This window comes from Buteo buteo, chromosome 6, assembly GCF_964188355.1.
Source record: "Buteo buteo chromosome 6, bButBut1.hap1.1, whole genome shotgun sequence".
NCBI classification, from domain to species: domain Eukaryota; kingdom Metazoa; phylum Chordata; class Aves; order Accipitriformes; family Accipitridae; genus Buteo; species Buteo buteo.
This window is the reverse complement of record NC_134176.1, coordinates 9,990,257-10,016,031: the sequence shown is the minus strand read 5'-3', so window position 1 is coordinate 10,016,031 and position 25,775 is coordinate 9,990,257. Positions and strand designations below refer to the sequence as shown.

General features: G+C 45.6%; 1 protein-coding gene across 3 annotated transcripts in view; it reads right to left on the bottom strand.

Annotated features, from left to right (window-relative positions):
• Positions 1 to 24,963, bottom strand: part of GPR132 (G protein-coupled receptor 132) — an 87,237-nt gene extending 62,274 nt beyond the window's left edge. For all 3 annotated transcript variants that reach the window (XR_012650650.1, XR_012650649.1, XM_075029681.1), the window contains exon 1: positions 24,799 to 24,963. The gene's annotated coding sequence lies outside the window, so the exon portion shown is untranslated. The remainder of the gene's footprint in view (positions 1 to 24,798) is intronic.
• Between the last annotated feature and the right edge of the window lie 812 nt (positions 24,964 to 25,775).

Below are 25,775 nucleotides of genomic sequence, written 5' to 3'. Positions count from 1 at the left end.
AGTCTCAAAAGCCTCTTCAGAGGCTTGAGAAACCCCAGCAAAGAGAAGGGAAATAAATCATGGAAACCTGTGATGAACCCCACCCTGAAAATACCAGTGTACACACTGTTGGGGCAGAGAGTAATAAAACCAACGCACATGCAGCAACATGGCAGACGGGTGCTCACAGCCACATTTTGCACAATCCAGTGCAGGTATGTGAGTTATTGCCTACTGCCCTCCTTCCTCTCCAAGACACAGTCAAAGAGCTGCACAAACACGTCGAGGGAGCTGCAGGTTATAGCTTTACTTGCTTTGGCAAGCTCGACTCAGCCATGAGCTGGGCGAAAGCTTTGCCCCACAGCCCGTCCCGGGAGCTGCAGCTGGCCCAGGCAGTGCCCGGTCTGCGTAATGCCATGCCGGCGCGTAGGCTGGTTTCCCAACGCCGCTCCGCCAGCCGTAGCTCACCCCTTCCCCTCCTTGGTTCCTGCAAGGCCACTTTGTGCGGGAGGAAGAGTCGTGAAGGGGGACGGGAGCCTCCGGCACGGAACGGATCGGGGGGAGCACGGCGTTTCCCTTGCCTCTGCGGTGCCTGGTTGCTCTCCAGACCCAGGCAGACCCTCAGGAGGGCTGGCACTTTTTAACCCCCCTGTCTCCCACCGGGCTGGAGAAACGACGGGCCGTGCTTGCTGCAGCCTCCCAAGAGTCTGGCTTTTCTGTGTCTGCAAACGTCTTTACTGCGTGCCCTGCCGCCGGTCTGCGCGCTGAACCTATAACCTCGCACCAGACCTTGGGCTTTCCTGCCCGCTGCCATCCCAGGGAACAAACGCAACAGGAAGGAGAAGGCCATCGTGCCGGAGTGCTTCTTTCTCGCCGCCGCAGGGGAACACCCGGCATCAGCCCCATGCCGGTGACAAACTTCCTTGCGCTGCAATCCCCTCTGCAGGCCAGTCCGTACACTTTGCATCCAGGCTTCCTGACTGCAGTCATTTGCACCACATACAGAAAATGCAGCATTTATTTTTAACCTAAAGGGAGTCACCCAGGGTAGGGTTTCATACAGAGACCCTTGGAGCATTCAGGCTGGATCAGATTTTTAAAGCTGTTAACACGTTATAAATCAATACATTCCCCGTCTGCTTTCTTCATTTCTGTTAGAAGGTCCATCCAGCACCTTGAGGTTCCAGACACTGTTTAAGTACCATCAGGATTTGCTAAAGGACATTTTTGCAATGTCTGAAACACCAGGAGTAACTGGGTTCCCGTCAGCCTCATTGTCTCAAGGGGTTTCTTGCCCACTTCTTGGGTCCTGCAGGTACAATGTTGTGTACCTGTACGCAGAGAACACTCAATCTGGCATGAGCAATACTCAGTTAGCTCTGGAGACCTAACCCTGAAACTACTGAAATCAATAGAAAGATTAAGGATCACCCCAGGCAATCTTTTCCTCATTTACAGAAGAATGTCACAACCCTGCCTTGTCTCAGAGCGCCACTGGGGTGAAGTGATGTGACTGAGGACATGCAGCAGCTCGGTGGCAGAGACTCCAGTTCCCTTGTGCCACACTAGGAACGCTGGTGTGCAGAAAAGTGTCCCCAAACAGGTCGCCACTGATGCCACAAGAATATTTCAGAGCCTCACGTGGCTGAAGGAGAGACAGAAGTCTTGTGCAGACCAGGATGAAGAATCAAAGCATGAAGTGAGAATGAGGCAGAAAGAGGTCACTTGCTGGATGGCCCAGAAACTCCTAGAGTTGAGACTTGGCTCTTGATCTCTGGTCAGAGGGTTGGAGACTTGAATCTCCCTAGTATTGGAGCAGCCTGTGACACAGACCTGCAGGAAAGCCATCTGGATTGCTGGTCTTATGATGATGACTTCAAGGACAATCTTGAGAGAGAAAACCAGCAGTCCCAGCTGCCACCGGTGGTTATCAGAGCTGTAGAAGGTACTGATCACAAAGATTTAAAGAAAGAGGAGAATTTGGAATTATCTGGCTGTTAATAATCCCCAGGCACTACCTGTTGCTTGCTCTGTAGATGGCAGCACAAGGAAACCAACCAACTTCGTGAACTCAGTGCAAGGCAAGTACATAGGTCTATCATTAACAGGGTCGGTGGAGGGAGTTATTTCACCTGAGACTTGAACCACTTTCAATTTTTAACAGCAATGAGTTAGGAAAACAAGAAAGAAGCCACGTCTGCAAACAAGTAGTAAAAGTAACTTGCAAAGAAAGACAGGTCCTATGTCATGTAGAGATAGCCTTCAGCTCATAAAAACCCCAGTGGTTACCACATAACTGCAGATCAAGAGAAGAAAGCCACCTGAATAGATTTATTAAGAGTCTGTGTTCTTTTGAGCACAAACCTGACCTTTATTCTGTGTTTAAATAGAAAAGAGGGACTCGTTGTCTTGATCCCCAAATGTTTTTGCAAAAGGGGCTGGTATAGCAAAATTTATCAAAACACAACATGTTCTAAAGCGCTTGGAATTTCCACTTGAAGAATGTGGGTAGCTAATAGTTCCCGATCACCTCCTCTGTGTATCTGCCCTGAAATCATTTGGTTGCATTGTGATAAAGCTTGGCTTTGCAATTTAAAGCCATAAATATGCTGTCCTGTAGAAATACAGGGCTTTTGTTTTCCCTTCCATGGGGTGCATTTGAGAGGGAGCCTGGAGGGACCTTCATCTCGTGAACTCCCAGGGCTGCTATTTCTGAGCACCGATTTCCTACTTGGGATGTAGATCTTGACCTCCATGCCCCCAGCCGACTGGTTTGCATAAACAAAAGAGCATCGCAAAGAAGTCAAAGCCGGATGTACCTACAGCAAATAAATCTCTTCCTCTCTGACAAACAGAGAATGAATTGACCTCTTGCACGTCATGTCTGGTTGTCTGACCAGAACTGTCAGTCACAACTTTCCCTCTGGAAGCCTTGGATGAGACAAGGGATAAAAGGGACATAAAAGTGACATCAGTAAGACTAAAACAATGAATGACAGGATTTCCTCTACCATCTCCATTACTTGATTCCTACAAGTTTTCCAATCACGGCTGGTCAAATCCCAGACAGTGTCTGTGTGCATTTGATTCACCCATGGCAAACTAATAAACCATCGCCTGTCACTCCCTCCCTGTGTCCCAGCCCCGTTTTTGCATTCATTTTCTGGAAATGCTCCAGCGAACAAGTTCACCAGCATGAACATTTGGGCTGGAGTGAATTTTAAAGCAAACATCTGGGATCTCTGCAAACAGGAAATCCACCACACTTCTGGGCTGGAAACATTTGTAGCCGAGAACCGGCTGCTTTCACCGCTCGGGCCGTGAGATCCCTGGGAGACGCCCTGTAATCCGCACATCCAATCAAGCCCTCGTGGTTCTCCTCAAATTTCAGATGGTGAATCCTAGAAGCACAACGCTAGGAGTCATACCGCGAATTATGGCAGGAATTATTATATCGTGAGTCATGGGAAATTAATCTGTGAATACTGGACATTGCTCCTGGATAATTTGGCCATGCCCAGACTAGGGAGGATGTGAACTCCAAGGCAGAGCTTGTCTCCTCTCTCCAGCCTGGTGGAGGGGGTCCTTCCCGAGTGAACTGGGGAGATGGGAAGGGGAATCGTGCATGGCCAGCCCTTGTCCCAGCACAGATTTGGGGCTTGGGAGGAGAGTGCTCATCAGTCTCATGCTGACTTTGGAAGCAGCAATGTGGCTGCATCCATTGACTGGATGATTTACAGTGAGTTATTTGCTCAGCTTTACTAAGAATGTGACATGTGACAAAATGTCACAGACAATTCCCTCCTAGTAAGATTTTTCGGCCTCAGTCACATACAGCCATATTTTCTGGCATACACCAGCTGGCCCTATTGGACCTGCACATATTTATGCCAGCTAAGGCTCTGGTCCAGTAATCTCTGAGATATATATATATGAATATCAATCACAAAGCTGCTAGGAAGATCTGCAGTTTGCAGGGTCAATATGCAGGGCAGCCCATAATGAGAAGCACCCTCGCGTGGGTCATGAAACAGTGGTATGATATTAGAGTACATGTGCTGCCCCTTGGATACTAGCCAAGGCTCTGGGACCCTCTCCCAGCCTTCCAATTACCTGTGAGATGGGGAAACACAGGATAACCTCCCCATGCACACACCACAGGACTAATCAATCCCTGCCAAAGGCTTCTTCCAGACTGGCCTGGGAATAGGGAAACTGAGACAGCAGCTGCTGCAGAGACGACCATGGCAACGGGGTCTGCCCTGACCCTTCCCCATCCCTTTCACACTGAGTTGGTCCAAGAGATGCAGAGACATCGGGGCAGTGGGGCTGGGCTCCTGAGTCCATGCTTAGCTCCGTTCTCACATCTGGGCTGACCTACTGCGCTGGTGTAAATCCAGGCTAATTTGGGCCCCGTCGGTTCATGTGGGAATGATGCCTGGAATGCACATCTGTATAATTTTTGTCTTTTTTTAAGCCCTGTCAGATTCCAGGCTTGTGAAGAAACAGCATGTTGGGCAGGAAAGCTCTGCACCATCGACCAAAGCAAAGAGAGGATCGGCGTGCTGCTGGGAGATGCTAAATTGTCTCCATTGTTCAGTGCAGCCTGGGAACAGGAGCTCTTTTCTCAGACCCCAGAGGTTCAACTGGGAACCCCACCTGAAGCTCTGAAGCTCACATCTGAAAACCTCTGTGCCTACCTCTGGAAAGGACGTGCCTTTCTGTGAGTAAAAAAAAAAAAAGATTGTGATTCAAATTAGAAGGCAATGGGGCAAGTTAATTCCTGGTGGCCCCAGTTCCTTTATATCTAAAAGGAATGTAGACCATGCTTTTATTTCCACCCTTCCCATTCTCCCTGTGCTTCAAGGGCTAACATCTTTCCTTTGGAAACATCGTGTGTAAAGCAAAACAAAGCTGTAGTCTCTGCAGTGCCCAGAGTGTTTCTGCAGGAAATTTGGAAAGGAGAAGTGTGCAGGTTGCTGTTGAGCTGGTCACATACCATTCCTCCGTTTTGGATCCAAATGCATGAGGCTGAGCCCTGCATGGGGGCTAACCAGGAGCAGACCTGGTTATGGGGTACAGATGGCCCACAGGCTGCAATCAGTTCCCTGGAAAGGTCCTAGGTACACCCTTCAGACTTTGGATGTGCTTCCCCACATGCAACCTAGTCCCACTCCTGCCCTCCAGTCCTTGCTTGGACTCACTGAAATTGGGGGGGGCGGAGGGCGGGGAAGAGGAGGAGGAAGGGAAAAATATAAAGGAATAACGAAGGCTCCACCCTAATTCCAGCTCAGCTACATCAGCAACCTTCTGCTTTTATGCATTTTGAATTTAAGAATTCCTCCCGTCATCGCGGAGGTTTCTGGTGCGACACCGCAACCCGCAAGCTGGAGGAAAGAAAGTCTCCTTGTGCCTCCATTCAACCGGCTCGGTGCTCTGCAAAGACTTTCTCTGGCAGCTGTGAGCCCTGGGTAAGGATTAGGAAGGCTTCAGATGGTAGGCGTCTCACTCATTTGTTCGTTGGTTTGGATGTTGTTTTAAGAGCACTACGGTCTCTTGTTCTGCTGTCCCAGCAGCCAACTCCCAGTGCTGGCCTCAGGTTTACTCTGTCAGAAAGGCTTGGAGTATACACCCTCAGGCACCTCCTATTTATCTACACAACACGGCTGTGGGAAGGGAAGTGCTGTTAACCCTTAAAAAAAATAAATTAACGTAGAGCGACTGACAGGTAGATGAAGGCTCAGAACGCCAGAAGAACTGAGAGAAAAATCAAAGGGATGCGAGGAACAGTCCTGCGTGACTTTCCCAGGGGTGGCACAGGTAGGACACGAATCCCAACAGCCTGGTGGTCCCCAGTGGACGTGCCAGTCCTCAGGCCACAGAGTGTCCGTGGTGTGAAGCACTCTGAAAAGAAGCCTGAGAAGAGCAGAGACTGGCATGCGGGAGAGGCCAGCCGTTCTCCTGTATATCTTAGGATGCAGCTCAGCTAGTATCATATCACGCTGCGCTAGAAATCACATTTGCTTGCTGAGTTCCCAAGATAAAGCAGCATATAATATCTCAGTAATTTTCCATCCATCCATTCAGTCTCATACACTCAGCATTCACTATCATCAACTTTATTGTCTCTTCCAATGAAAACAGCCCCACAGCTCCGCCTTTATCTTCACCTTATCTCCAGGCTTCCAGGCTGCGGGAGCCCTCTGGAAAAAGTGAGATTTTTCTCAAAGAGAAACACGATTGCAGGCAGTTCACTTCAGATAGGTCCTGCTACTTCTCACTCTTGTAGTGGGGAGGCAACCCCATTAGAAGCCCATTTATTTAAGGGGAATACTTCAACAGCTGGGAAAAAACCCACCCCGCTGCTGAAAGCGTGAGAGATTCACATGACTCCAGCCAGCAGAAACCAGGGGAGCTGTGTGGCCCAACAAAACAGACCCTTCCCTGAGTTGCCCGGTGTTTATTCTGAGCAGGACTTTCTGATAGTTTTCCCTGATTAGATGCTCCCTTCCTGATGGTGCTACATACACCAGCAACCAGAACACGAGAGGACACCTCACATTTTTTTCAGATAATAGTGGACTTCAGGGCTCATGGGGCCAGGAAACATTTCTAGAAGATGCAGGGAAATGGAGCAGAAGCTCCTCTGGACCATCACTGGTGGCAATGAGGGTTCAGGGAAGGACGGCAGGCACTGCCATGCAGTCCATGCTCAGAGCAAGGCTTGCTGGGTGTGATGATTGTGGTGCAGAGCTTACACTGCTCTACATGCTGGAAATTGTATCAAGCACTGTCTCCACTTAGTTCAGTTTCTTTAAAAAGTCCTTAAAAAGTATTTGGAGAAGCTGAAAGAAGCCTTGACTTGATAGAGGAAGTGTGGACTGAAATCCAAAATGCTTTCAATTCACTAAGTCTACATGAGAAGCATGATTTAAACTGAGATATGTGTTACCTAACTCAAATGCTTGTAGTGACAGTTACATTAACCTCTCTGGCACCTGAAAGAAGATCACATCCCACTAGTACCAGCTCTAAACAACAAAATACGTGCCAGTTGAAAAGTTAACACGCAACTGGCATTATCTCTGTTTTCTCTCCAGGCTGTGCCAAAATACTCTTTTCTTACAAAGACTTGATCCAGCTCAATTTAGAAAAAAAAAAAATCAATTCTCTGAGTCTGAATCCTAGCACTTGGCAAGCTGTGCCCTGGCGAGTACAATTCTGTAAGCAGGACACGTCTTGTTCACTGGAAAAGCTTAAAAACCAACACCTCGGGGTGCATTATTGCAGGAACTTTTCATCACAAGGGAGCAGTTTCCTGAAATCACACGGTGAAAAGGGTGTGGGAAGGTATGGAGTTCTTCTTCGATTCTACCCTGGTGAAAATACCTTCTGCAGAAGCAAGACTACTTGTTCCCAGGCTTAGACTTACCCTGCACCCTCTTGTTCTGTGGGCATGTAGCATCATGAAGCACAGCTGAAATTTGTCCTGCCTCAAGGCCAAGGGAATTGAGCGACCTGGTACCCTATTGGAGGGGACACTTTGGCTCCTGTATGTGGAAAAGCCATGATTAAGCAGAGCTTGAAGGCTGAGTACCATCCTCAAGGTCTAGAGCGCGGCAGGACCTCTAGGATCAGATCCCGCGGAAGCAGAGCTGCCATAATACGATGCCGAGAGGTGCTATATAAATATGTCATTTCCAGTGATTCACTCTTCCCACAGATTCTTGTCTGAGCCGTGTTTCTATTAGTGTTATAAGCAATGTGGGTGAGACGGTGTTTTACCAAGGACAATATCTATGATTCAACACTTTCTCCTATCCTGCTAGTTTGAGAGCACGTAAAAGCGAAGTTTGGATACAAGACACATTTTGCAGTTCCTCCATATGCTGGAGGGTGTGATTGCTGAATTCTCACTTCCCTGACCCAAACCCTTCTGCTTATCTGTACCGTGGCTCTGCCTAGAAGCTCCAGCTGAACCTCAGGTGGTGGTTGTGCTGGGTGCCATACACAGACGTGCCCCAGATGGCACCCTGGTGAGAGCAGGGACCAGGCTAATGCATATTTGCAAACTCTTCTTCTCTCTCTATCACACACCCCCAACACCAATTTTTTTGGAGAATTCATCCCCGTTGCTTGTCCCCCACGCTCCCAAATGAGAACTATCAAAATTGCCTGACTGTGCAGCTTCGGATGAAGCTGTTGCTCTGGAGCAAGTACAGACAGACAGAGTGATTGCCATAGCAACAGAAGTTATGTGTGAAATCCCTGGGAACCGGTCCTCCTCCTCCTCCCCCACCCATTCAGGTCCCTTTTCAGCTTTCTCTCCTTTTTTTTTTTTTTTTTTTCCCAAGGTGCCAGTATCAATTCATTCCTTGAGCTGAATACCTAGGGGGATGCTGTGGAAACAACTCGTTGGGTTACAATAGCATGCCACCAGTTACTGCAGTGGAGGGACAACTTTGTGGAGCATCATATTGGAAAAACACATCCTGCTGGGTCTTGGGAAAGTCTTCATAAGGCAAATTGAAAAAGAGCAGATAGTGGGAGGGTTGCTGCCTGCATTTAGGACCTCAAGGGCATATCCCAAATTTGTTCCTGATCAAATCTGCACTGAACTATTTACTTTTTGAGGCGCTAAGTCAACAGATGTGCATCAAAACAAATTAAAACCGTTTAACATCAAGCTGCTAATGGTTATAACCACACAAAATAATGCAGGTTATTAACCCCATAATAAGGAGCTCATTAAAATGTGAATTACCAATTAGGTTACTTAGGAGTTCCATTAGGAGAAACACAAGCAACAGAAAAACCACTGAATATTTGCCAGTTGCTGGGTGCAACACACTGCGAAGACCGATGGTCAGGGAGATGTGTGCAGCTGGCATAGACTGGCAGAATTGCTGAGGGCTGCAACACAACCAAACTGTCTTAAACCAGAACAGGATCAAGTTCAAACATCTCAGGGACTCGACTCGGACCTTGCAGAAGAGCATTTTATACAGTGAGTGCTAGAAGTTTCATCTGCATTCAGGGTTACAGATAACAATGCTACCACTCTCATTTGAGTTTGGATTGACATTTAGCTTCCCTTGGCAAGCAATGTTTCCTTCAGGTCAAAAGGGGCATATTTAAATGCCCCCTGGACATGACAATAAGCCCCAAACTTACCAAAAGCTTCTTATGTTGCAGACTCTGACAAGAGGGACATTTACATGGACAGCTAAAACCAGCATGACCTTGCACATAGGCATCCTCAAATTGCTTTGGAGAAGAGTTTTACTACTCAAGTCTGTGCCCTGCATTTTACTATTTCACACAGCTCTGAGGTTTTAACTTATTCTTTCCAGGTACTAGTGTTTTTGACATCTGGAGGGAGCTGGCAGCCTCCCAGAGCTTGCTTTGCTTTATATATGTAAAAATATATTTTCCCCGACATACTGAAAATGGCACGCACAGAGGATACCTTTAAGCTTTGTTTTGTTGCTACATAAAAGCAGCACAGTAACGTGCTTCTGTTGAAATCACCAGTTCCCAAATGGCATCCTTCTTGCTTTCCCACTCACACTTCAGAGGATTTCAGATATCACCAGAGAATCTGAAAAACAGCAAGTGCACTGCCTGGCAGACAAGCTGAGGGTATAGAAAGATAGAGACAGAAATGTGTATCATCAGCTCTTTTTCACTCATATACTTAACTCTCACAAACCTCAGAATTGAGCTGAATGGTCCAAAACAGGCTTTTAAAGATATCAAGAATAGGACAGAAATTTAAATGATTCTGACTTAAAAAAATGCTTTAAAAGAAAAATAATCCAAATTTTCCCTTCTGAAGGCAGGGAAAGCCCCAAAGTGACATGCACTTCTCCAGGTGGGAGAAGGAAGAAGTAAGATGTTCCAGGAAAGGCTGGGGTGCATGAGGAGGGGTCTCTGACAGACAGAGTTTCCTGAAGTTCTCTGAAAGCATCCAAAAGGGGCACTTTTTCCACAGGAAAGGAGCCAGTGTTGGCCCTGCAAGGACAACAGCTGTGATAAACCCCTTCTGTTCCACAGCTGAAGCTCTATACCTCAGGGACCGCATGACCCAGGGACATCCATTACAGCCAACCTAAATGAGTCTTCCCACAACGACTGAACTTTCAGGAGGAGGTACATTTAGTCAAGTAAATCGCCTACCACTTTGACAACACCCATCTTTATCCAAGCTTCAGCTTCATCAACCCACATTTCCTTTGTGTGCTTGTTCATTCTTTCTGGTTTTGTTGAGGTAGCTGGTTACTACCCATGTTTCCTGTCAACTCAAAATACATCAAGGAACAGCTCAGGGGAGCATATTCCCTGTAGTACAGGCTGTGGCTGGCAGTGGGGCCAAAGAGCAGGGATGACTATCTGTAGGCTCCCAGAGCCCATGAGAGCAGCTCCCATACAGCTGAGCTGGGCTCTTCCCTCAAAGCAATGGGAAATCACTGGAGTGCCAAGCTCAGGGACATGTCAGGATATACCCCACTGTGGGTTTGTACCGCACTGCCTAGTGCTGGGGTGAGCTCAGGTGGGAAAGTGGCTTTTGCTGAACTAGAATGCCACTCCTGCAGCTGGCAGACATTCGGGAAAGCTCCATTTCAGCCGCTGCTTAGGCCAGCTCGCCCTCCCCATCAACAGCCCTGCTTGCGATGCTCGGTTTCACTCATGGTACCAGCAGCCATCCCAAAGACACTTGGGCAAAATGAACCCAGGGTGAGGGAGAAGACATAGGAGTTAACTGCTCCATCCCAGAACGTGACTAGTCCCTGACAGCCCGCCCTCGCAACATCCCATGGGGAACATCAAGGTGTGGAGATGAGAGACCACGCAAGGGACTGCCAGGACGTGGCGACTCCAGGCAAGTACAAAGCTCTGCTGAAGCAGTACTTTACATGGGGGCATGAGATCAATGTGTCTGTATTTCTTTTTGATATAACTAGACTGCCACTTCAAGGGGAGGAATTACGTGAGCTTATCAGTAATATCTTTAGGCAGCCCAAGGTGAACATCTGAAAGTTATTTAATAGGCAAGACTGTGCTTTGAACAGGCAGCAAATCAAGGTCATCTCATTCAACAAAATCACAAAGAACAGCAAAAGTGTTAAATCAGTATGGTCATATGTTTACAGTGAATAATTTAAGCAGCACCAGAGCTGAAGCCAAAAAGATTTGTTTCAATGCTTTGAATTTAGCACTGTTTTCAGAACCACTTAAAATGGTAAATTATGTTCTTCTATCCTACTGGTCTTATGGAAACTCAGTCCATCCCATCAGGACTTTGTAAAGGATATTTGCCTTAAAGATGGAGTGGGGACAGGTCCTGTTCTCTTTCATCTTCCCCAGGATGTTAACTTTTACCCATGCGCTTTACTGAGGACAGAAACTGAGATAAAACAGGTGACTTAACCAGCATTGTTCAAGAAAGAACTAAAAAGATGTTAAGTGTATTTTAAACTAGAACTGTGCTGTAATCTCAGCTGGTATAGACTGACATATTTCCAATGGTATAATGGACCTGTGCCAATTTACATCAGCTGGCCACAGCATAAGATGTTGCAACCAACTGGAAAAACTCATCTGATATTTAAAAGCAACATATGGGAGCAGCAGAGACTCCAGGAAGACACTCCATTTAGGATATTTTGAAAACAAAATATATCCTACTGTAGTGTGGAAGGAGGTGTATTAACTTGTATCTATGCCCTATGGACAGTAATTACAATTTAAATGTTATTAATATTGCTTCACATCTTACTTAACTCTCATTGTCATGGCCTTTTGGGGCAAATGAGTAGAAAGTGAATGTTGCATTGCCACATGTGTGTTTAGGGAAAACAAATTTTAAATGAACCAACAGAAATGCTTGCCCTGGCAGGACTCGCTTTTGCAACTCAAATGCTACTGCTCATAAAGAATATGTACAAAATGTAGAGATTCAGATAGCTACCAAATTTGAAGAAACTAGTATTCAGTGGCCACAGGGGTTATGCTTGGTATACAGACTGGTTGCTGTGAATTGTCCCATCTACCCATGGGAGTGAAGTTATGAATGTGTTCAGCACACCCATATTCAGCAAAGTAACCTCAAGAGGACATCAGTATAACCTGGAGCACTTTCCTCAACCAGGGTCTGTCTCACCTTTGGTTTACATGAGAGTTCAATCTGCAAGCTTGTCGATGCTCAAATGCACAAATGGTGTTGTTTGTGGAACAGACACTATGAGAGGATGACACAGACAAACATGGGAAAAGCGTCTGTTTTCTCACTCTCCCTTGGCAGCAGGTGTAAGAGCACAGTGCATATTTTGCAGTGATTCAGCATTTGACTACCTAAAACCCCCCCCAGTATTTCCAACTCTGTTTCCCTTATGTCCTTTTACTTCTTTGAAGAAGCTGCAGTGATGAAAGCCTTACTGTCAAGATTAGTCTCCTCTATAAATGCAAAGTAAAACTGTGATTTTTGTTATAAAATATGACCCTGCTATTGCTACAGGGTTTATGAAGGAGGATTAAGTTAGTCCCTGTGAAAAGTTCAGATGGGGCATAACGTTAAAAGGTATTTTATCAATGGAAGTAATGTTGAGGCAGTTCAAAGTTTGGCACAGCTTCCCCAGCTTGACTGAAAATCTCATGCATTATCAATATACTCAGCGTTTCTACACATCGAGCCCATCACAGACCTGCTCCAAAACCCACAGATTTCAGCGTGCTCTGTGTCAGGTCACTTACAATTGTTGAGAACAGAAACAGAAAGTGACATGTGTCAAACGTAAATCAATGGCACATCAATACTGCCAAGAACAGGTTTGCAAACACTAACACCTCCCCTTCCATCCCATTTATTAGAATAAATTCATGCAGGCATGGGTAAGAAACAATGAAACTGAAATTTTAAACTTTCCTTCCCTGTTAGCTGGCAAGAGGGTATGGAGGAGAATTCATCTCAGAGATGTCTACAACTCAATCCCTGCAGGAAGCTGAGTACAAGGGCACAGCAGATACCTAAGCAGGTACTTTAGGCTTCTGTTTATGGACTTGAAAGCTGTATATGACCTTGTGGGGATGGTTTGGGTGGAAGGACCTAGATCACTATCAGGCTGTTTTCTTGTAACTGTATAAATTCCAGGGCAGTTGGTCACCCTGAACCCAATAGGTGGAGGGGCAGTTATGCGTGAACCCCTTTAGACCCTGGCAGATCTTTTTTCTTACCAGATTGTCACGTTGTGATACGTTCTCCAACGAGCAGGGTTAATTACCCTGCCTGGTTGGCAACACCGGTGATTCTTCATGCTCTTACAATGACCATAGAAGAGCCACATGAAGAATTGCTCTGCAGAGTTGTCTCTCCAGTGACTATGATGCCTAACATAGATTAAGCTCCTGACTTTCAAGCATCTGAGATTGTATGAGATGACTTCAGGCCTGGATGTGGCCCTGAGTGTCCTCAGACACTTTGGTGAATAAGCCAAACAAATCCAACCAGGCAGCAGAACCTGCTCACCACCATCACAGCATTGACTCAGGCCCACAGCCTTAGCCTTAGATGGGTAAAAAATGTTAAAGTTAAAAGGCAAATCATATGCATCATGTATAACAAAATGACTGGTTTATACTATTATGTTTTGATTTCCTCAGGAAAACTAGGATAATTAAAGGCAGGAAGGACGATCATAAATTTGAAAGAAGAAAAGGGGATAATGGCTCACCTGAATAGGAAGTTTTAAATAGTCTATCGTTGCCTCACCATGATTTGGAAAATAGTATACCTTACACTTTTACTCTTGCTTGCAAAACATAGAATAGATATTATACTATGAATTAAAATAGACTTGCATGGTAATCTGTACCCAAAATGACCAAATACCTATTTTAATTTTAATTATACGTGCTACCCTTTCACAGAGTAGACATATAGTGAATAATAGCTAGTTTGGGGAGCCATTACATGAAAACGAAGAGCTAGACTTCGGCCTTTCAGTCACAATAAACTCTCCATCACAAGACTTGGCCCCTTTGTAAACCTCTCAGCCTCTCACACATTGTCACACCTAGACAGATAAATATGCCTCTTTAAACCAGAGAGACAGACCCATGTAATATCTAGTTAGCCATGCTTGATAACAGTTCTCTAATGTTCTTCCTTTGTATAAGGGAATATGTTGGGGCAGCTGAAATTAATATAAATAACAATAATGTATATGTCATCAATCAAGATGAGGTGTTCCACTCTGCAGGGGGTTGTGCATCTTTATAGTAAATCTTCTTTCCGTGTCCCCCCATTCTTTCATAGATGTCTTGGTTTCAACTGGGATGGAGTTAATTGTCTTTCTAGTAGCTGATACAGTGCTATGTTTTGAATTTGGTATGAGAGGAATGTTGATAACATACTGATGTTTTCAGTTGTTGCTAAGTAGTGTTTAGTCTAAAGTCAAGGATTTTTCAGCTTCTCATGCCCAGCCAGTGAGAAAGCTGGAGGGGCACAAGAAGTTGGGAGGGGACACAGCCAGGGCAGCTGACCCAAACTGGCCAAAGAGTGTTCCATACCACGTGACGTCACATCTAGTATATAAACTGGGGGAGTGGGTGTGGGGGGATCGCCGCTAAGGGATTAACTGGGCCTTGAGTGGCGGGTGGTGAGCAATTGCTTTGTGCATCATTTGTATATTCTAATCCTTTTATTATTACTATTGTAATTTTATTAGTGTTATCATTATCATTATTAGTTTCTCCTTTTCTGTTCTATTAAACCGTTCTTATCTTGACCCATGAGCTTTACTTCTTTTCCCAATTTTCTCCCCGCTCCCAGTGGGTGGGGGTGGGAAGTGAGTGAGTGTCTGCGTGGTGCTTGGTTGCCGGCTGAGGTTAAACCACGACAATAGATAAAATAGAAGAAGTATGGAGAAAGGTAGTAGTACCCTGACTTCCTGATAGGGAGCTGTCAGACATAAGGGCAGGAGGATTAAGTAACTTGGGTTCAGGAAGTCGGAGCTAGAACTAGGAACTGACCCTGCACTACTCGTCCCACCATCTCAACCACCAGCCTGCACTTCCTCTCATTTAGTAACACCAAAGCGGTGTGCAATTTGAAGATTAGGCAATGTAACATTTCCTTTGAAAATATAATATTAATTTTGGGTCCTTGATTACCAGTCTGAAATCCAACGATTGTTCACATATCTGCATATTCCCATCGTGATTGTTTCTCTGAAACAATACTTATGTAAGCACCACATTGTCCAGTCAGAATAGCAGCCCTGGAGCCTTGGGATGCCCCTTAAAAACTGTTTTCAACAGCTCACAGTTACTGTACACGCATGGCCTTTCCATGATAACCATGCTCAAAATGCAGCTAACTCAGCCAGCGTTTGAGCAAGATGGTGCCTTACTATGGCTTTGGTGCAGCCAAAACATGTTGCTGAAACCTGCACGGTAACCAGAGATGAGCAGATCCCAAATATTTTGATAGGCAGAGCCCCATAAAACATCAAGTTAGAAACTCGGCAGCCCACAGACATCCATGACTTCAGTGGCTGCTTCAACCTGTATCTAAGCAGCAACCCACATGAGTCAAGTGGTGGGAGTGAATTTCTCATTCCCTTCCTTCAGAGCTTCCGTTAGTGTTGCTACAGTCGCTGTTACGGGCACTCGAGTGATGCCGTATGATTATAATGTGCTGTCACCCTCCCAAACGTGTAGGCGGATTTCATATCTCTTATGTTTAGCAAAAGCCTTTCCACCCAGAAGAATTGCCAGGAATTCCTCAGCCTACTGTGAGCAGCCACTGCCTGAGCAGAGAGTTGAAGACCTGCCACTTCTGGTGAAGATCAGATAAGAATGAGGAGTGTCTCTACGGGGTGCAAATTCAAAAGCAGAGGGCCTGCTGCTGACACATCCTGCTGTAGGCTCCTGAAAGCCCCACAATAGTAAAGGCTTGGAAATAATGTGTGTGAAAGTGAAGAAGAATTGGCTAGCTGGCCACACACATTTTGAGGTTTCTGGATCATAACCTGCACTGTGAATCCCAGCCAGAAGTTGGTGGGCAGCCAACACGGAGAAATGGGGGCACTGGTGGAATGGTCCAGCAGTTTTGTAAGGTAACCACTGAAATTCCCAATAGGTCCTCTCATCTTTTCCCAGATTGGGTGGTGTTGTCCACAGAGGAAGCAGAGACACCAAGAGATGATGGACAAAACTAGTATTCACATGTAGCATTAATCTCCTGTCTATAGTGAAAGTCTAGTTGAGGCTGTGAGCTAACAGGAGTTAAGTCCTTGAGGTATGGCAGTGTAGCATAGCTTTCTCCCAGTTCCCACACTGAAGAACCATAGTACTATCACAGGGATATCAAGAAGGAGATGAAATTTATCTCTCCTCTGGCTCACGTTGATTAGTCTCCAGAAAAGGGGAATAAATAGCACCACTGCAAAGGACATCTGCAATCCTCATGCTGGGACTGGGCTTCTCTATGTGATAATTCATGTCCTTTTCTTTACCTACCATACATTTGCCTTGCCCACCCCTGGCTGTACACACCTGGAATGATCTAACCCCATGCAGCTGGGACTTTCCATCTCTTCTGCAGCAACTTTCCTTCCACTCACTATAACGCTTTCCCCCCACTATTCAAGTTCTGTTGACTTTGCTTGCATTTTCACATCTATTGGCCCAAGGAACATTGCTGAAAATCACAGCTGCAAACATGCTGTGAACTCAGAGGCAGCCAAGTCTCCATGTAGGTGGAGAACCAAACAGAGGACCAGAGTGTATGGTGGTTTTAAACCCTTATTCTTCTGGACAATGGAGACTTTGCAAGCCAATCCTGCTGGAGATCTTGTCAAGTCATCAAATCTTTACCCCCTTTCCCAGTCTGAGTGTGGCCCATGTAGCCCCACCATTGCCAACTGATGAGCCCTCGTTCTCCCTCCCACTCAGCAGCATTCTTTCATGGTAAGGTTTGTCTCTATATCAGACTATACCTTGCTGCCTCCCTTTTTTTCCAGGCTATGTATGAGTTTATTTCCTTTGATCTTCCTAGTAAATAGGTCATTCCTTCCACCCTCTTGTCTATACCAGTTAATCTATAACACTACCTGTTTGCCTGCACTCTGTTCAGTAGGCCCTGCCCCAAGTGGTATTCTTATTAGCACTTCAAAAGTGGATTGATCTGGGTTTTTTTAATGAATTATCAGTTGTAGTTTTCTATCAACATTTGCATCCAAGGGTCTTTTCTGGATTACTGCTCTCCACAGCCTCTGGCTTACTGTTTTGACCTCTCTTCAATGAGCATTGTTACCCTGTGGATGTTTCTGCACTTAGATTTGTTCAGTTTCTTGCTATTCCCACTATGTTCCACTCTTCATTTCTTGAAATCCCTTTAGGATGGTGCTTCTAATAAATTATTTGCAATTCACACTCCAGCTGGGTGTTATCTTTGAATTTGATTGATGTATTTTTCTTCTCCTTCCTCGATGCTACTGCAGATGAATATAATGTCCAACACAGCAGGAGTCCCTGAGGAGCCTAGCATGGCAATATTTACAAGCATACTCCACTTTCTATTGTAAGGGCTGATTTTAATCTCTTTCATTGTTATTCTCTGTATCCACCCTACAACTTTCTTGTTCTGCTTTGGGCCCAGTCCAACCACTGTTAAAGTCCACTGTGTCTGCATGGAATCTTATAGGGACGGATCAGGATCTACAGGAATATTATGTCTGAAGAAAAGGAATAAAATTACTTACTGAAATCAAGGAGCTCTCTGCAGGAGAGCTCTCTGTACAACCAGTTGTCTTGTCAATGAGTGAAACCCTTAAGGGCAAATTTACTGAGCGACTCAAGGGACTGTATCCGCCTCCCTTTCCTGCCAGCATGGCCCACTATGGTTTATACTCCATCCCACATGATGGATAAGCAGCTGCTTATTCTTCACTCTCATCACCCAACACACACCCCCTGTGGTTTTCCTCCTCCCATCAACATTGTGAGTATAATCTGACTGTAGAATCTATCACTTGGATGCAACTGCTTCTCTTAATGTGACCTGTCTTTGTGTGTAACACATTTCTGTTTTGTTCTTCCTGCAGAACAACTGCTCGTAGTTTCTGATTATTAGAGACCAAGTTTCACCTGGAAAGGATGTTAAGTTAATTGATCTGTAATTCCCCTTTTGGAAAAGAAGCGTGATGTTTTCCCTCTGCCAGTCATCAGGGCTTCCTCAGTTCTTCAGGAGCACTTGAATATAATGGATAATGGGCCTAAGAGTTTTTCAGCTAATTCCTTTAATACCCTCGGGTATGTACCATCTGGCCCTCTGTGCCGATTTGAATGCATTGTGCTCTTAATATTTCTTTGCTGTTTCTTTAATGATTTTGCTAACTTTTAGCTCTCAGCTTCTTGGCTTCCTTTGATTGCTCATTGCACATAATGTTTTTAAAGGAAATTTAGAAAACTGAAATAGGTGATGATTTTTTTCAGCTCACTGTATCCATGGCAGAAACGAACTCACTTTTAAAATTCACCTTTCCTCAAGAAGCATTGAGTTTTAAAAGTCTGAGCTGCAACTAGTATCTTTCACCCTATCCAAGCAAGGCTGCATCTACAGAACATTTTCTGCTATTTGAAAGGTCCCATGCAAAAAAATTTTCTTTTACTCTAAGACCCTATATCCAAGTCTTGTCTACTCGATCCTGGTAGGGAATTTTCCCTTCTTCCTATCATGTCCTATTTTCTCTCTCTCCAAGCACATTTATGTGACCCTGCCTACATCTTCAAATACTTGTAGACTCATGTCAGCTATTTTCTTATCTCTTCACCAGCTTATATCTAAGCATCACTTAATCTTCATAAATCAAACCCACACCAAATGATCTGATCATGTCTCTACTCTTCTTTGAGGCCTCTGATTTTACAGTGTTTGGCATTGGGATGCCAAGAAAATAACAGCAACCTTCCAGCTGTATCTAAGCCAAGCCGGTTAGCGTGATGCCCACTGAGAATGGCATTGGTCTTTTGCAATTCAAGCTGGCTGCCAAAAGTTACATGTAGATTGTTGTCCTATATCACCTCCCAGCCTTTCCTTACATGGCTGCCTCTGAGTGTCCTTCAGGGATATTTTTTCCTGAGTGCTGTTATCCTATATTATTCCAGTTTCATTATGTTATTTCCTGGCCACATTGCTAATCTCTGTAGGTGCGACAGGGTAATTTCTCTGTTCAATAACATTCAAAACTCCTCCCATTTTAGCATCAACACCATACTGCTGTGCTGTGCATTTCCCCTGCTTACTTATATGTGATTTATTTACTTTCATTTTTTCTCCAACCTTTTCTTCCTATTCTCTCATATTCTTCCCAGCATATTTTTCCTTTAAAATGACTTCTATAGGATTTCCTTTTCTTTTTTTTTTTTAATTATTTGCCTTTCTGCATATGCATGTTAGACACAGCAGGTTTATACTGGGCTATCTCTAATACAAAGTCTCCTTGAAATAGCTACAGACAAATGATGGGTCTATCCACATGCTGAAAGATGTAGTAAAAGGTGAGTAAAATTCATTAGATGAAACAGCAGGTAGGGAGCACATCTACCAGGGCATACTCCCAGGATGGTTTCAGTTTGGATGTGAACCACTCCCTGTACAATCCAGTGAGGACGGACAGGGACAATCTCCTTCCTTCTCGCTTTTAGGTGGCACGAGATGAGAAAGCTGCTGTCTCATCTCAGGTCAGACTCACTAAAAGGACTATGCTGGAGCTGCTCTGCGCTTCTGACTTTCCTCAGCTCCTGCATGGGTGGGGAGGCAGGAGCGGGTCAGTTCAGCCTCCTGAACCCTGCCACCTCTGATGGCATCGATACTGCCGGCTAAGGGTATTCCCAAGGCTGCTCTCAGGACCGGGCTTGCCTCCCTCCTGCACGGCACATGCCCTGAGCACAGCCACGGAGTGCCGTGGAGGAGTACACAAGCCCCTCATACCTTTTCAGACCCAGCGCTCAGGGTCCTGGCAAAGACGCAGGGAGCCCCCAGGCCCTGCGCACAACATCAGCGAGGAGACCCCCGGGCAGCAGACAGCTGGGATGGCCTTCAGGCCTCTCCAGAGGCTGCTTTCCAGGCTGTATGGATGTCGACTTCAAGCCCGGTAGTTGTGGTTGCCTTCCCTTCACCCTGAATTTGGAAAATCATCATGCCATGGTCTCCAGCACTCCATTCCTTCGGCATGTCCAGTGAGGCAGTGTCTGCCCATGGACTACTCCACGCCTGTCAAAGTGCTGGATGGGGGGCAGAGCAGGGTAGGACACTGGGTAACTTCCCTGAGCCTTCAGGCTCCAGAGAAGAAATGACCCCTTTTATCTCCTGAAAAAATGAAAGAATTGCAGAGACAATAAACAAAGGGCTGCATTAAAACCTCTGTTTGCAGGAGATTGTGAAGATTTCAGTGATACCGTGCTCCCCTGCAGGAGGAGGGATTAAGAGTGTCACAGGACAGATTTACAAACCCTGGAGAGAGTAAGTAGGCAACGGAAATCTTTGGCAATTCCCTTCTCTTCCTCTTCTGGGTCTCACCCTGGCTTCTGGTAACACTTAGAACAAAGCCACCAGCTCTTGCTTATTTTAATGTGTTCTCTATTTTGCCCTGAACCCAAACATCAAAGTTCTGGCTCAAGCACTTGCAAGTAAAAATAGCTCTAAAGCCAATATATTTAAGGCCCCTGAATGATATCTCTGAAATAATTCATCCTAAGCCCATGAGAGGGGAATGGTGGTGTTTGTTAAAGGAATGTGCGTTGTGCTGATAGTGGGCAGTACTGACATGTAAAGAGCAATGAGTGATACTGCAAAACAAAAGGAAGGTGAGAAAAGGGGCATGAAGACTGCATTGCACTGTATTGTGGAAGAGCAGCAAAATACATTTAAGATAAAAGCCAGTTTCAAGCTGCCTTTATTTTCTTTTCCAATCTGATCCTTCTTTTCCCTTCTTAGAAATTTAGACTTGAATGTGTCTTTCTTGGTACATGAGAGTGTGGTAAATCTTGATACATCCGTGGTATGCGGGAGTTGACTCTCTCCCATACAGTACTGCAAATTGTTTATTACCATGCAGGACTCATTTCCTCTCTGTGACTTGCCCATCTTTGAAGTAAGATAAATCAAGGCTATGGAAGCATCAGACACATCCCATGTAGTCCCTTTTTATCAGCTTTTTGTCTCTGTTGTTCTGTATTTGAACAAAGCACTATGCTTTCTACTCTCTGTCACTACAAACTTTTGCCTTAAATTCCTTTACTTCATAGCTAAATAATGTTTTCTTTTTCCATCTTCTAGTAATAAGGTAAATGCACCTTTGCAGTCATTATTCCTTACTGCCTTTACATCTGCACTTTCTCACTGAAACTTGGGCAAGGATAGCTTGAGCCATTGCAATAGCATTACCAGGTGGGATTTTCTGGAAGAGATCCATGTAAGTCCTGTCTTCCCCTGATTTGATGTTTTTCATTACCATTTTTCAGCAACTGGTTCCCAAACACAACATTTCTAATTAGTCTTTTGCAGATACAATGGAGGGGTGCTGCAGGGTATTCCACAGACTCCTGCCCATCTTGACAGACAATTTATGAAATCTCTTGAGTTGTGAAGGAGGCTTTCTTTAATAGGATGGTACTCAAAAGAAGTTGGAAAGTATACTTGATTTTAAGCACAGACACACATCCTTCAAAGGCTGCTACACAGAGAAAGCCACTAAAGTGAGTATATCCTTATGGCTCACCAGTGAGGAACACGAACATGGCCATATGGAGCAGATGAAAGTTTCAAACCACTGTGAGCAGTGCAGTCAAGACTCCCATTAGTTGAGCCAGAGAAGAGGAGAATAATGGGTCAAAAATGGCCAAATACAACAGGCCAAATGCTGGAGGGTGTGAAAAACCCAGACCTATGCCTTGCAGCCCTCAAGGCTGCTCTATTAACGTGAGGGCTCACTGTATTTATTTAAGCAGGATGAATAAGATAAAAAGAGCTTGTTGGTGTTGGATGCTGAGGCAGTGTTTAAGACATCCCTGACTCACAGCTTGCAAGCTGGGACTCGTTTTGCAAGTTCAGTCCCTGTTCAGATAGGATCAGGGAATGTCTCTGGGCTGGATTGCGAAGGAAGCAGAGTCTTGCCAAATATGCTCTGCCCACAGCACCGTCCAGACCCGTCAGATGATATTTATTCTAATTTTACTAATGTATGCTTGGCCCCGATTCCACACTACCTGAGGCTACAGCTGTAATAAAAACACAGCACACATGCTGTGGGTGGGTGCGTGCAGCTGGTGGGAGTTGAGGCACGTGAAAACGAAAAACACAACCCTTTCTTAATTGCAGCATAGAAATCAAGAAATAATATTCTTCTAATTCCCTGGCTTCTCACTCTCTCTGTGGCACACCCTCACCCATAGCCCTATCAGTTGCCAGAGAAAATGACAACAGGTTTCCTCCGTACGTAGGTTGCTCCATTCCCTGAGCAATGCTTAGATTTTCGGGCAGAAGTGGGCTTGTATGCCACACACAGCTTGTGTTCAGGTGTGGCTCCTATGCTAGCACCATCCCACGTACACACCTTGTGGGTTGCACTGGTGGATGGGGTGTTGGTGGTCTAATCCCTACCTGAGGATGAAACCGTCAAGCTACTGTCCTGCCGTGGTCATGCCGTGGGATGGAGTGAATGAGCCCTTGACACACACTTGTCCCCTACCCATGGGCTGCCTCTGGGTGGGAGGTGGGTTGTATTGCAGTTCTGGGCTGTGTGAAAATCTCACTAAGCAGCTCATGGATTTGGAAAAGTTGGACTTCTTTGGGCCATAAGCCCTCCTGAACATACAACTTATAACAGCATCACCATTGTGTCTGTAGAAAAGAAATTAAAACTGAGGCCCAAGAGAAGTCAGGGGCTTGATAGGGAAAAGCAAAGCTAGTACTAGTGTCCGTGGGACTTGTTAGTGAGGGGACACGGGGAACCTATTGACTTTAACCAAGAAACAGTGCCAAGCCTAGGACCAGGCCTCCAGTTGTTTCTGGGCCAGGTGTGCAGCCTCGGTGAGGGTGTTTGCCCTGGGCATGCATACCTCCACCGACCAGTACTGACCCTCATCCTGAAAGGGAAGGGGCAGAGAGGAGATCCTTAGCGCAGCCTTGCTTGTGCTCTTGGGATGTAAACACAGGCATTAGAGGGATACTCCGTCAAAGGAGCAGAACATGTTGAGGTACAAATATCATGCTCACCACTAAAACCAGCCAGCTATTGCAGCTCTTGATCTCCCTACCACATCACCCCACTAACACGTAATCCTGATATCACATGGTAGGGGCCACCTTGTTCTCCGATGGCTTGTCCCACTGGAATCACTTGCAGAAAGAATCAGCATGGGTAGTGCTGAGGAGGCAGTTTATGTGCTGGGAAATTTGGGATTTTTATGGACCAGTAAAAGTTTCAAGCCTCTGACATTAGACCAAATCCTTCTTTCTGAGCCTATAGTAAGCACTGCAGATATCAGGAGTATTTTTAGTCTAAAAGTTTACATTCATCACATGTAACAGAGTCTATATGTGTTGATTTTCAATAACAGCATTTTATTTACTGGCAGCATTTTTTGCTGACTGATGATTAGCAACTCCACCTGCTGATGCCCAACCCTGCAGGATGATATGCAAGTAAAGATGATGCAAGAAACAGAAAATGGTCACTTCCTTCTTTCACTTCTTCTTTTGATTTATTTCATACAGTTGGTATACTAGTGATTGCTTTTTTCACTGGTCTGTGCTGTCATTTATCTCAGATGCCCTAAAAACACTTGCCCAAACAATGTACTGTCATATCAGGAGCAGTTACTTTTCCTCACTCTCTCGAGGGGAACCTCCACCCCTTTCTAGGCAAAACACATGAGATGCTAAGGCTTAAAATTTATGGAGCTTGATTTAAAAGCCAGGATGTCTCCTGGCCTCAAGGGAAGGGAAATGACCCTTGGCTTATTTTGCAGTCACTCTTTTTTAGAGAAGGAAGTGCTAATAAGCACTCACTTGAGGCACAGCAGCTTAGGACAAACGAAGGCCAAAAAGCAGCCGCGTAATTGCTGTGACTGGGAATAAAGAGGAGCCAAGGAGAACACGTGAGAATTTTCCCTTGTGAGCGGTGCTCTGAGAGCGATACACATCAGCAGTCACGCTAATGTCTGAGGCAGGAGCTACCGAACACCCAGAGCTGCCCCTGGGGGGCTGCTTCCCCTCCCAAAGCAGCTCAGCTGGAGCCCACTGCAGGAGCTGGGTGGTGGGGACACGTCCACGGCTGCAGTCGGGGAGAGGAGACAGAAGGGAGAGGCAGCATTCGGGAAAGGAAATGTGAGAAAATCACCGCAGACGTTGGTAGGACTTAGACACGGAGAGAGTACCTAGCACACCCTGCAGATACGTGAGCGCTTGAGCAGTTTGAGGACATCTCCGAAACCCAGCCACGCTCACCCAGGGGAAAACTCAGGTGAGATTTGAAAGCACAGCATCCTCTGGCTCTCGGGAGCCCTCCTGGAAGCACGTCAGGGCACTCGTTCCATCTGCACCAGCACCTTCCCCTCATGACGAGCCTCCCCACAGCCTCCCTGGTGGGGACCTGTCCCCTTGGCTGTGCCCGAGTGGCTCAGCCCTGGTTCCGCCTCCACGCACCCCAAAAGCGACCATACTCCAGGCCCCGTGGGACACCACACACACAGCAACACAGACGCAACGCATGACGCAGCTGGGAGTCAGAAAGGGCCATTAGTTTGTCTTACCTGGCTTGGCAATCACAGACCATCAGATTTCACCCGAGTACTGGGTCTGACGACTTGGTTAGGCAACATATCTTGGTCGTCTCAAGACTATAGGGTCTCAGTCAAAAGTTGGGATGGGATAGACCGATCCTGCTGTTGTCTGATGCCTCATCGATGGCAGAGAAGGGCTTGGGTGAGCTGTGCCTCCATGATACCAGCAGGCAATCAGCAACGCACTGCTGTAGAGGATGCCAAAAAGAATCCAGGTCCTTGCTCTCTGATCTGAGAAAAAAACAGTTTTGAACCTCAAACACAGTAATCACTTTGACCCTCAGCAAGTTAGAGTCAAGAGTCAAAAGGGGATGTGGCAACATTGCCATGTACAACTGTTGCACCACTTTTCTTGTTGCACTTCCACTTATTGCTCAAGCATGGCCCACAAGCCTTCTGGACAGGATTTGCCAGTGTAATACTGAATAAAAGTTCAGAGTGATAGTGTATAACATCCTCATTAGTAATTGTTAGTCGTTCCCAGACAACATGTAAAACGAACATAAGTAATTTCTTAATGAAAGACTTGATGCACACAAACTTGTGTGTGCCATTTTAATACTAGAAATAGCTTATAAGAAAATCAAATATCAGGCAGTAAACCTAGAAATCCTCAACAATAAATTCTTTTGTGTTCCTCATTTATATGGCCTTTTCTTGCTGTTACATACTATAAAGTCTCAGAAGGGGATTTGCTATCAGGTATGTATGTAAACACATATTCCCACCAGATCTTTCAGAGATGATGCCCCTCTGTAGTGTCCTCATCTTACAAGAGTGAGGGAATGGCAGCACCTTAGCCTCTCCCCAACAAGCAATTCATCAACTAATAAAGGTGATTATCCAGCTGTATTTAGCATCAATGTGGCATCACATTGAGTACTATGTGCAGCTCTGGGCCCCACAATTTGGGAAGGATGTTCAGGTACTAGAATGCATCCAGAGGA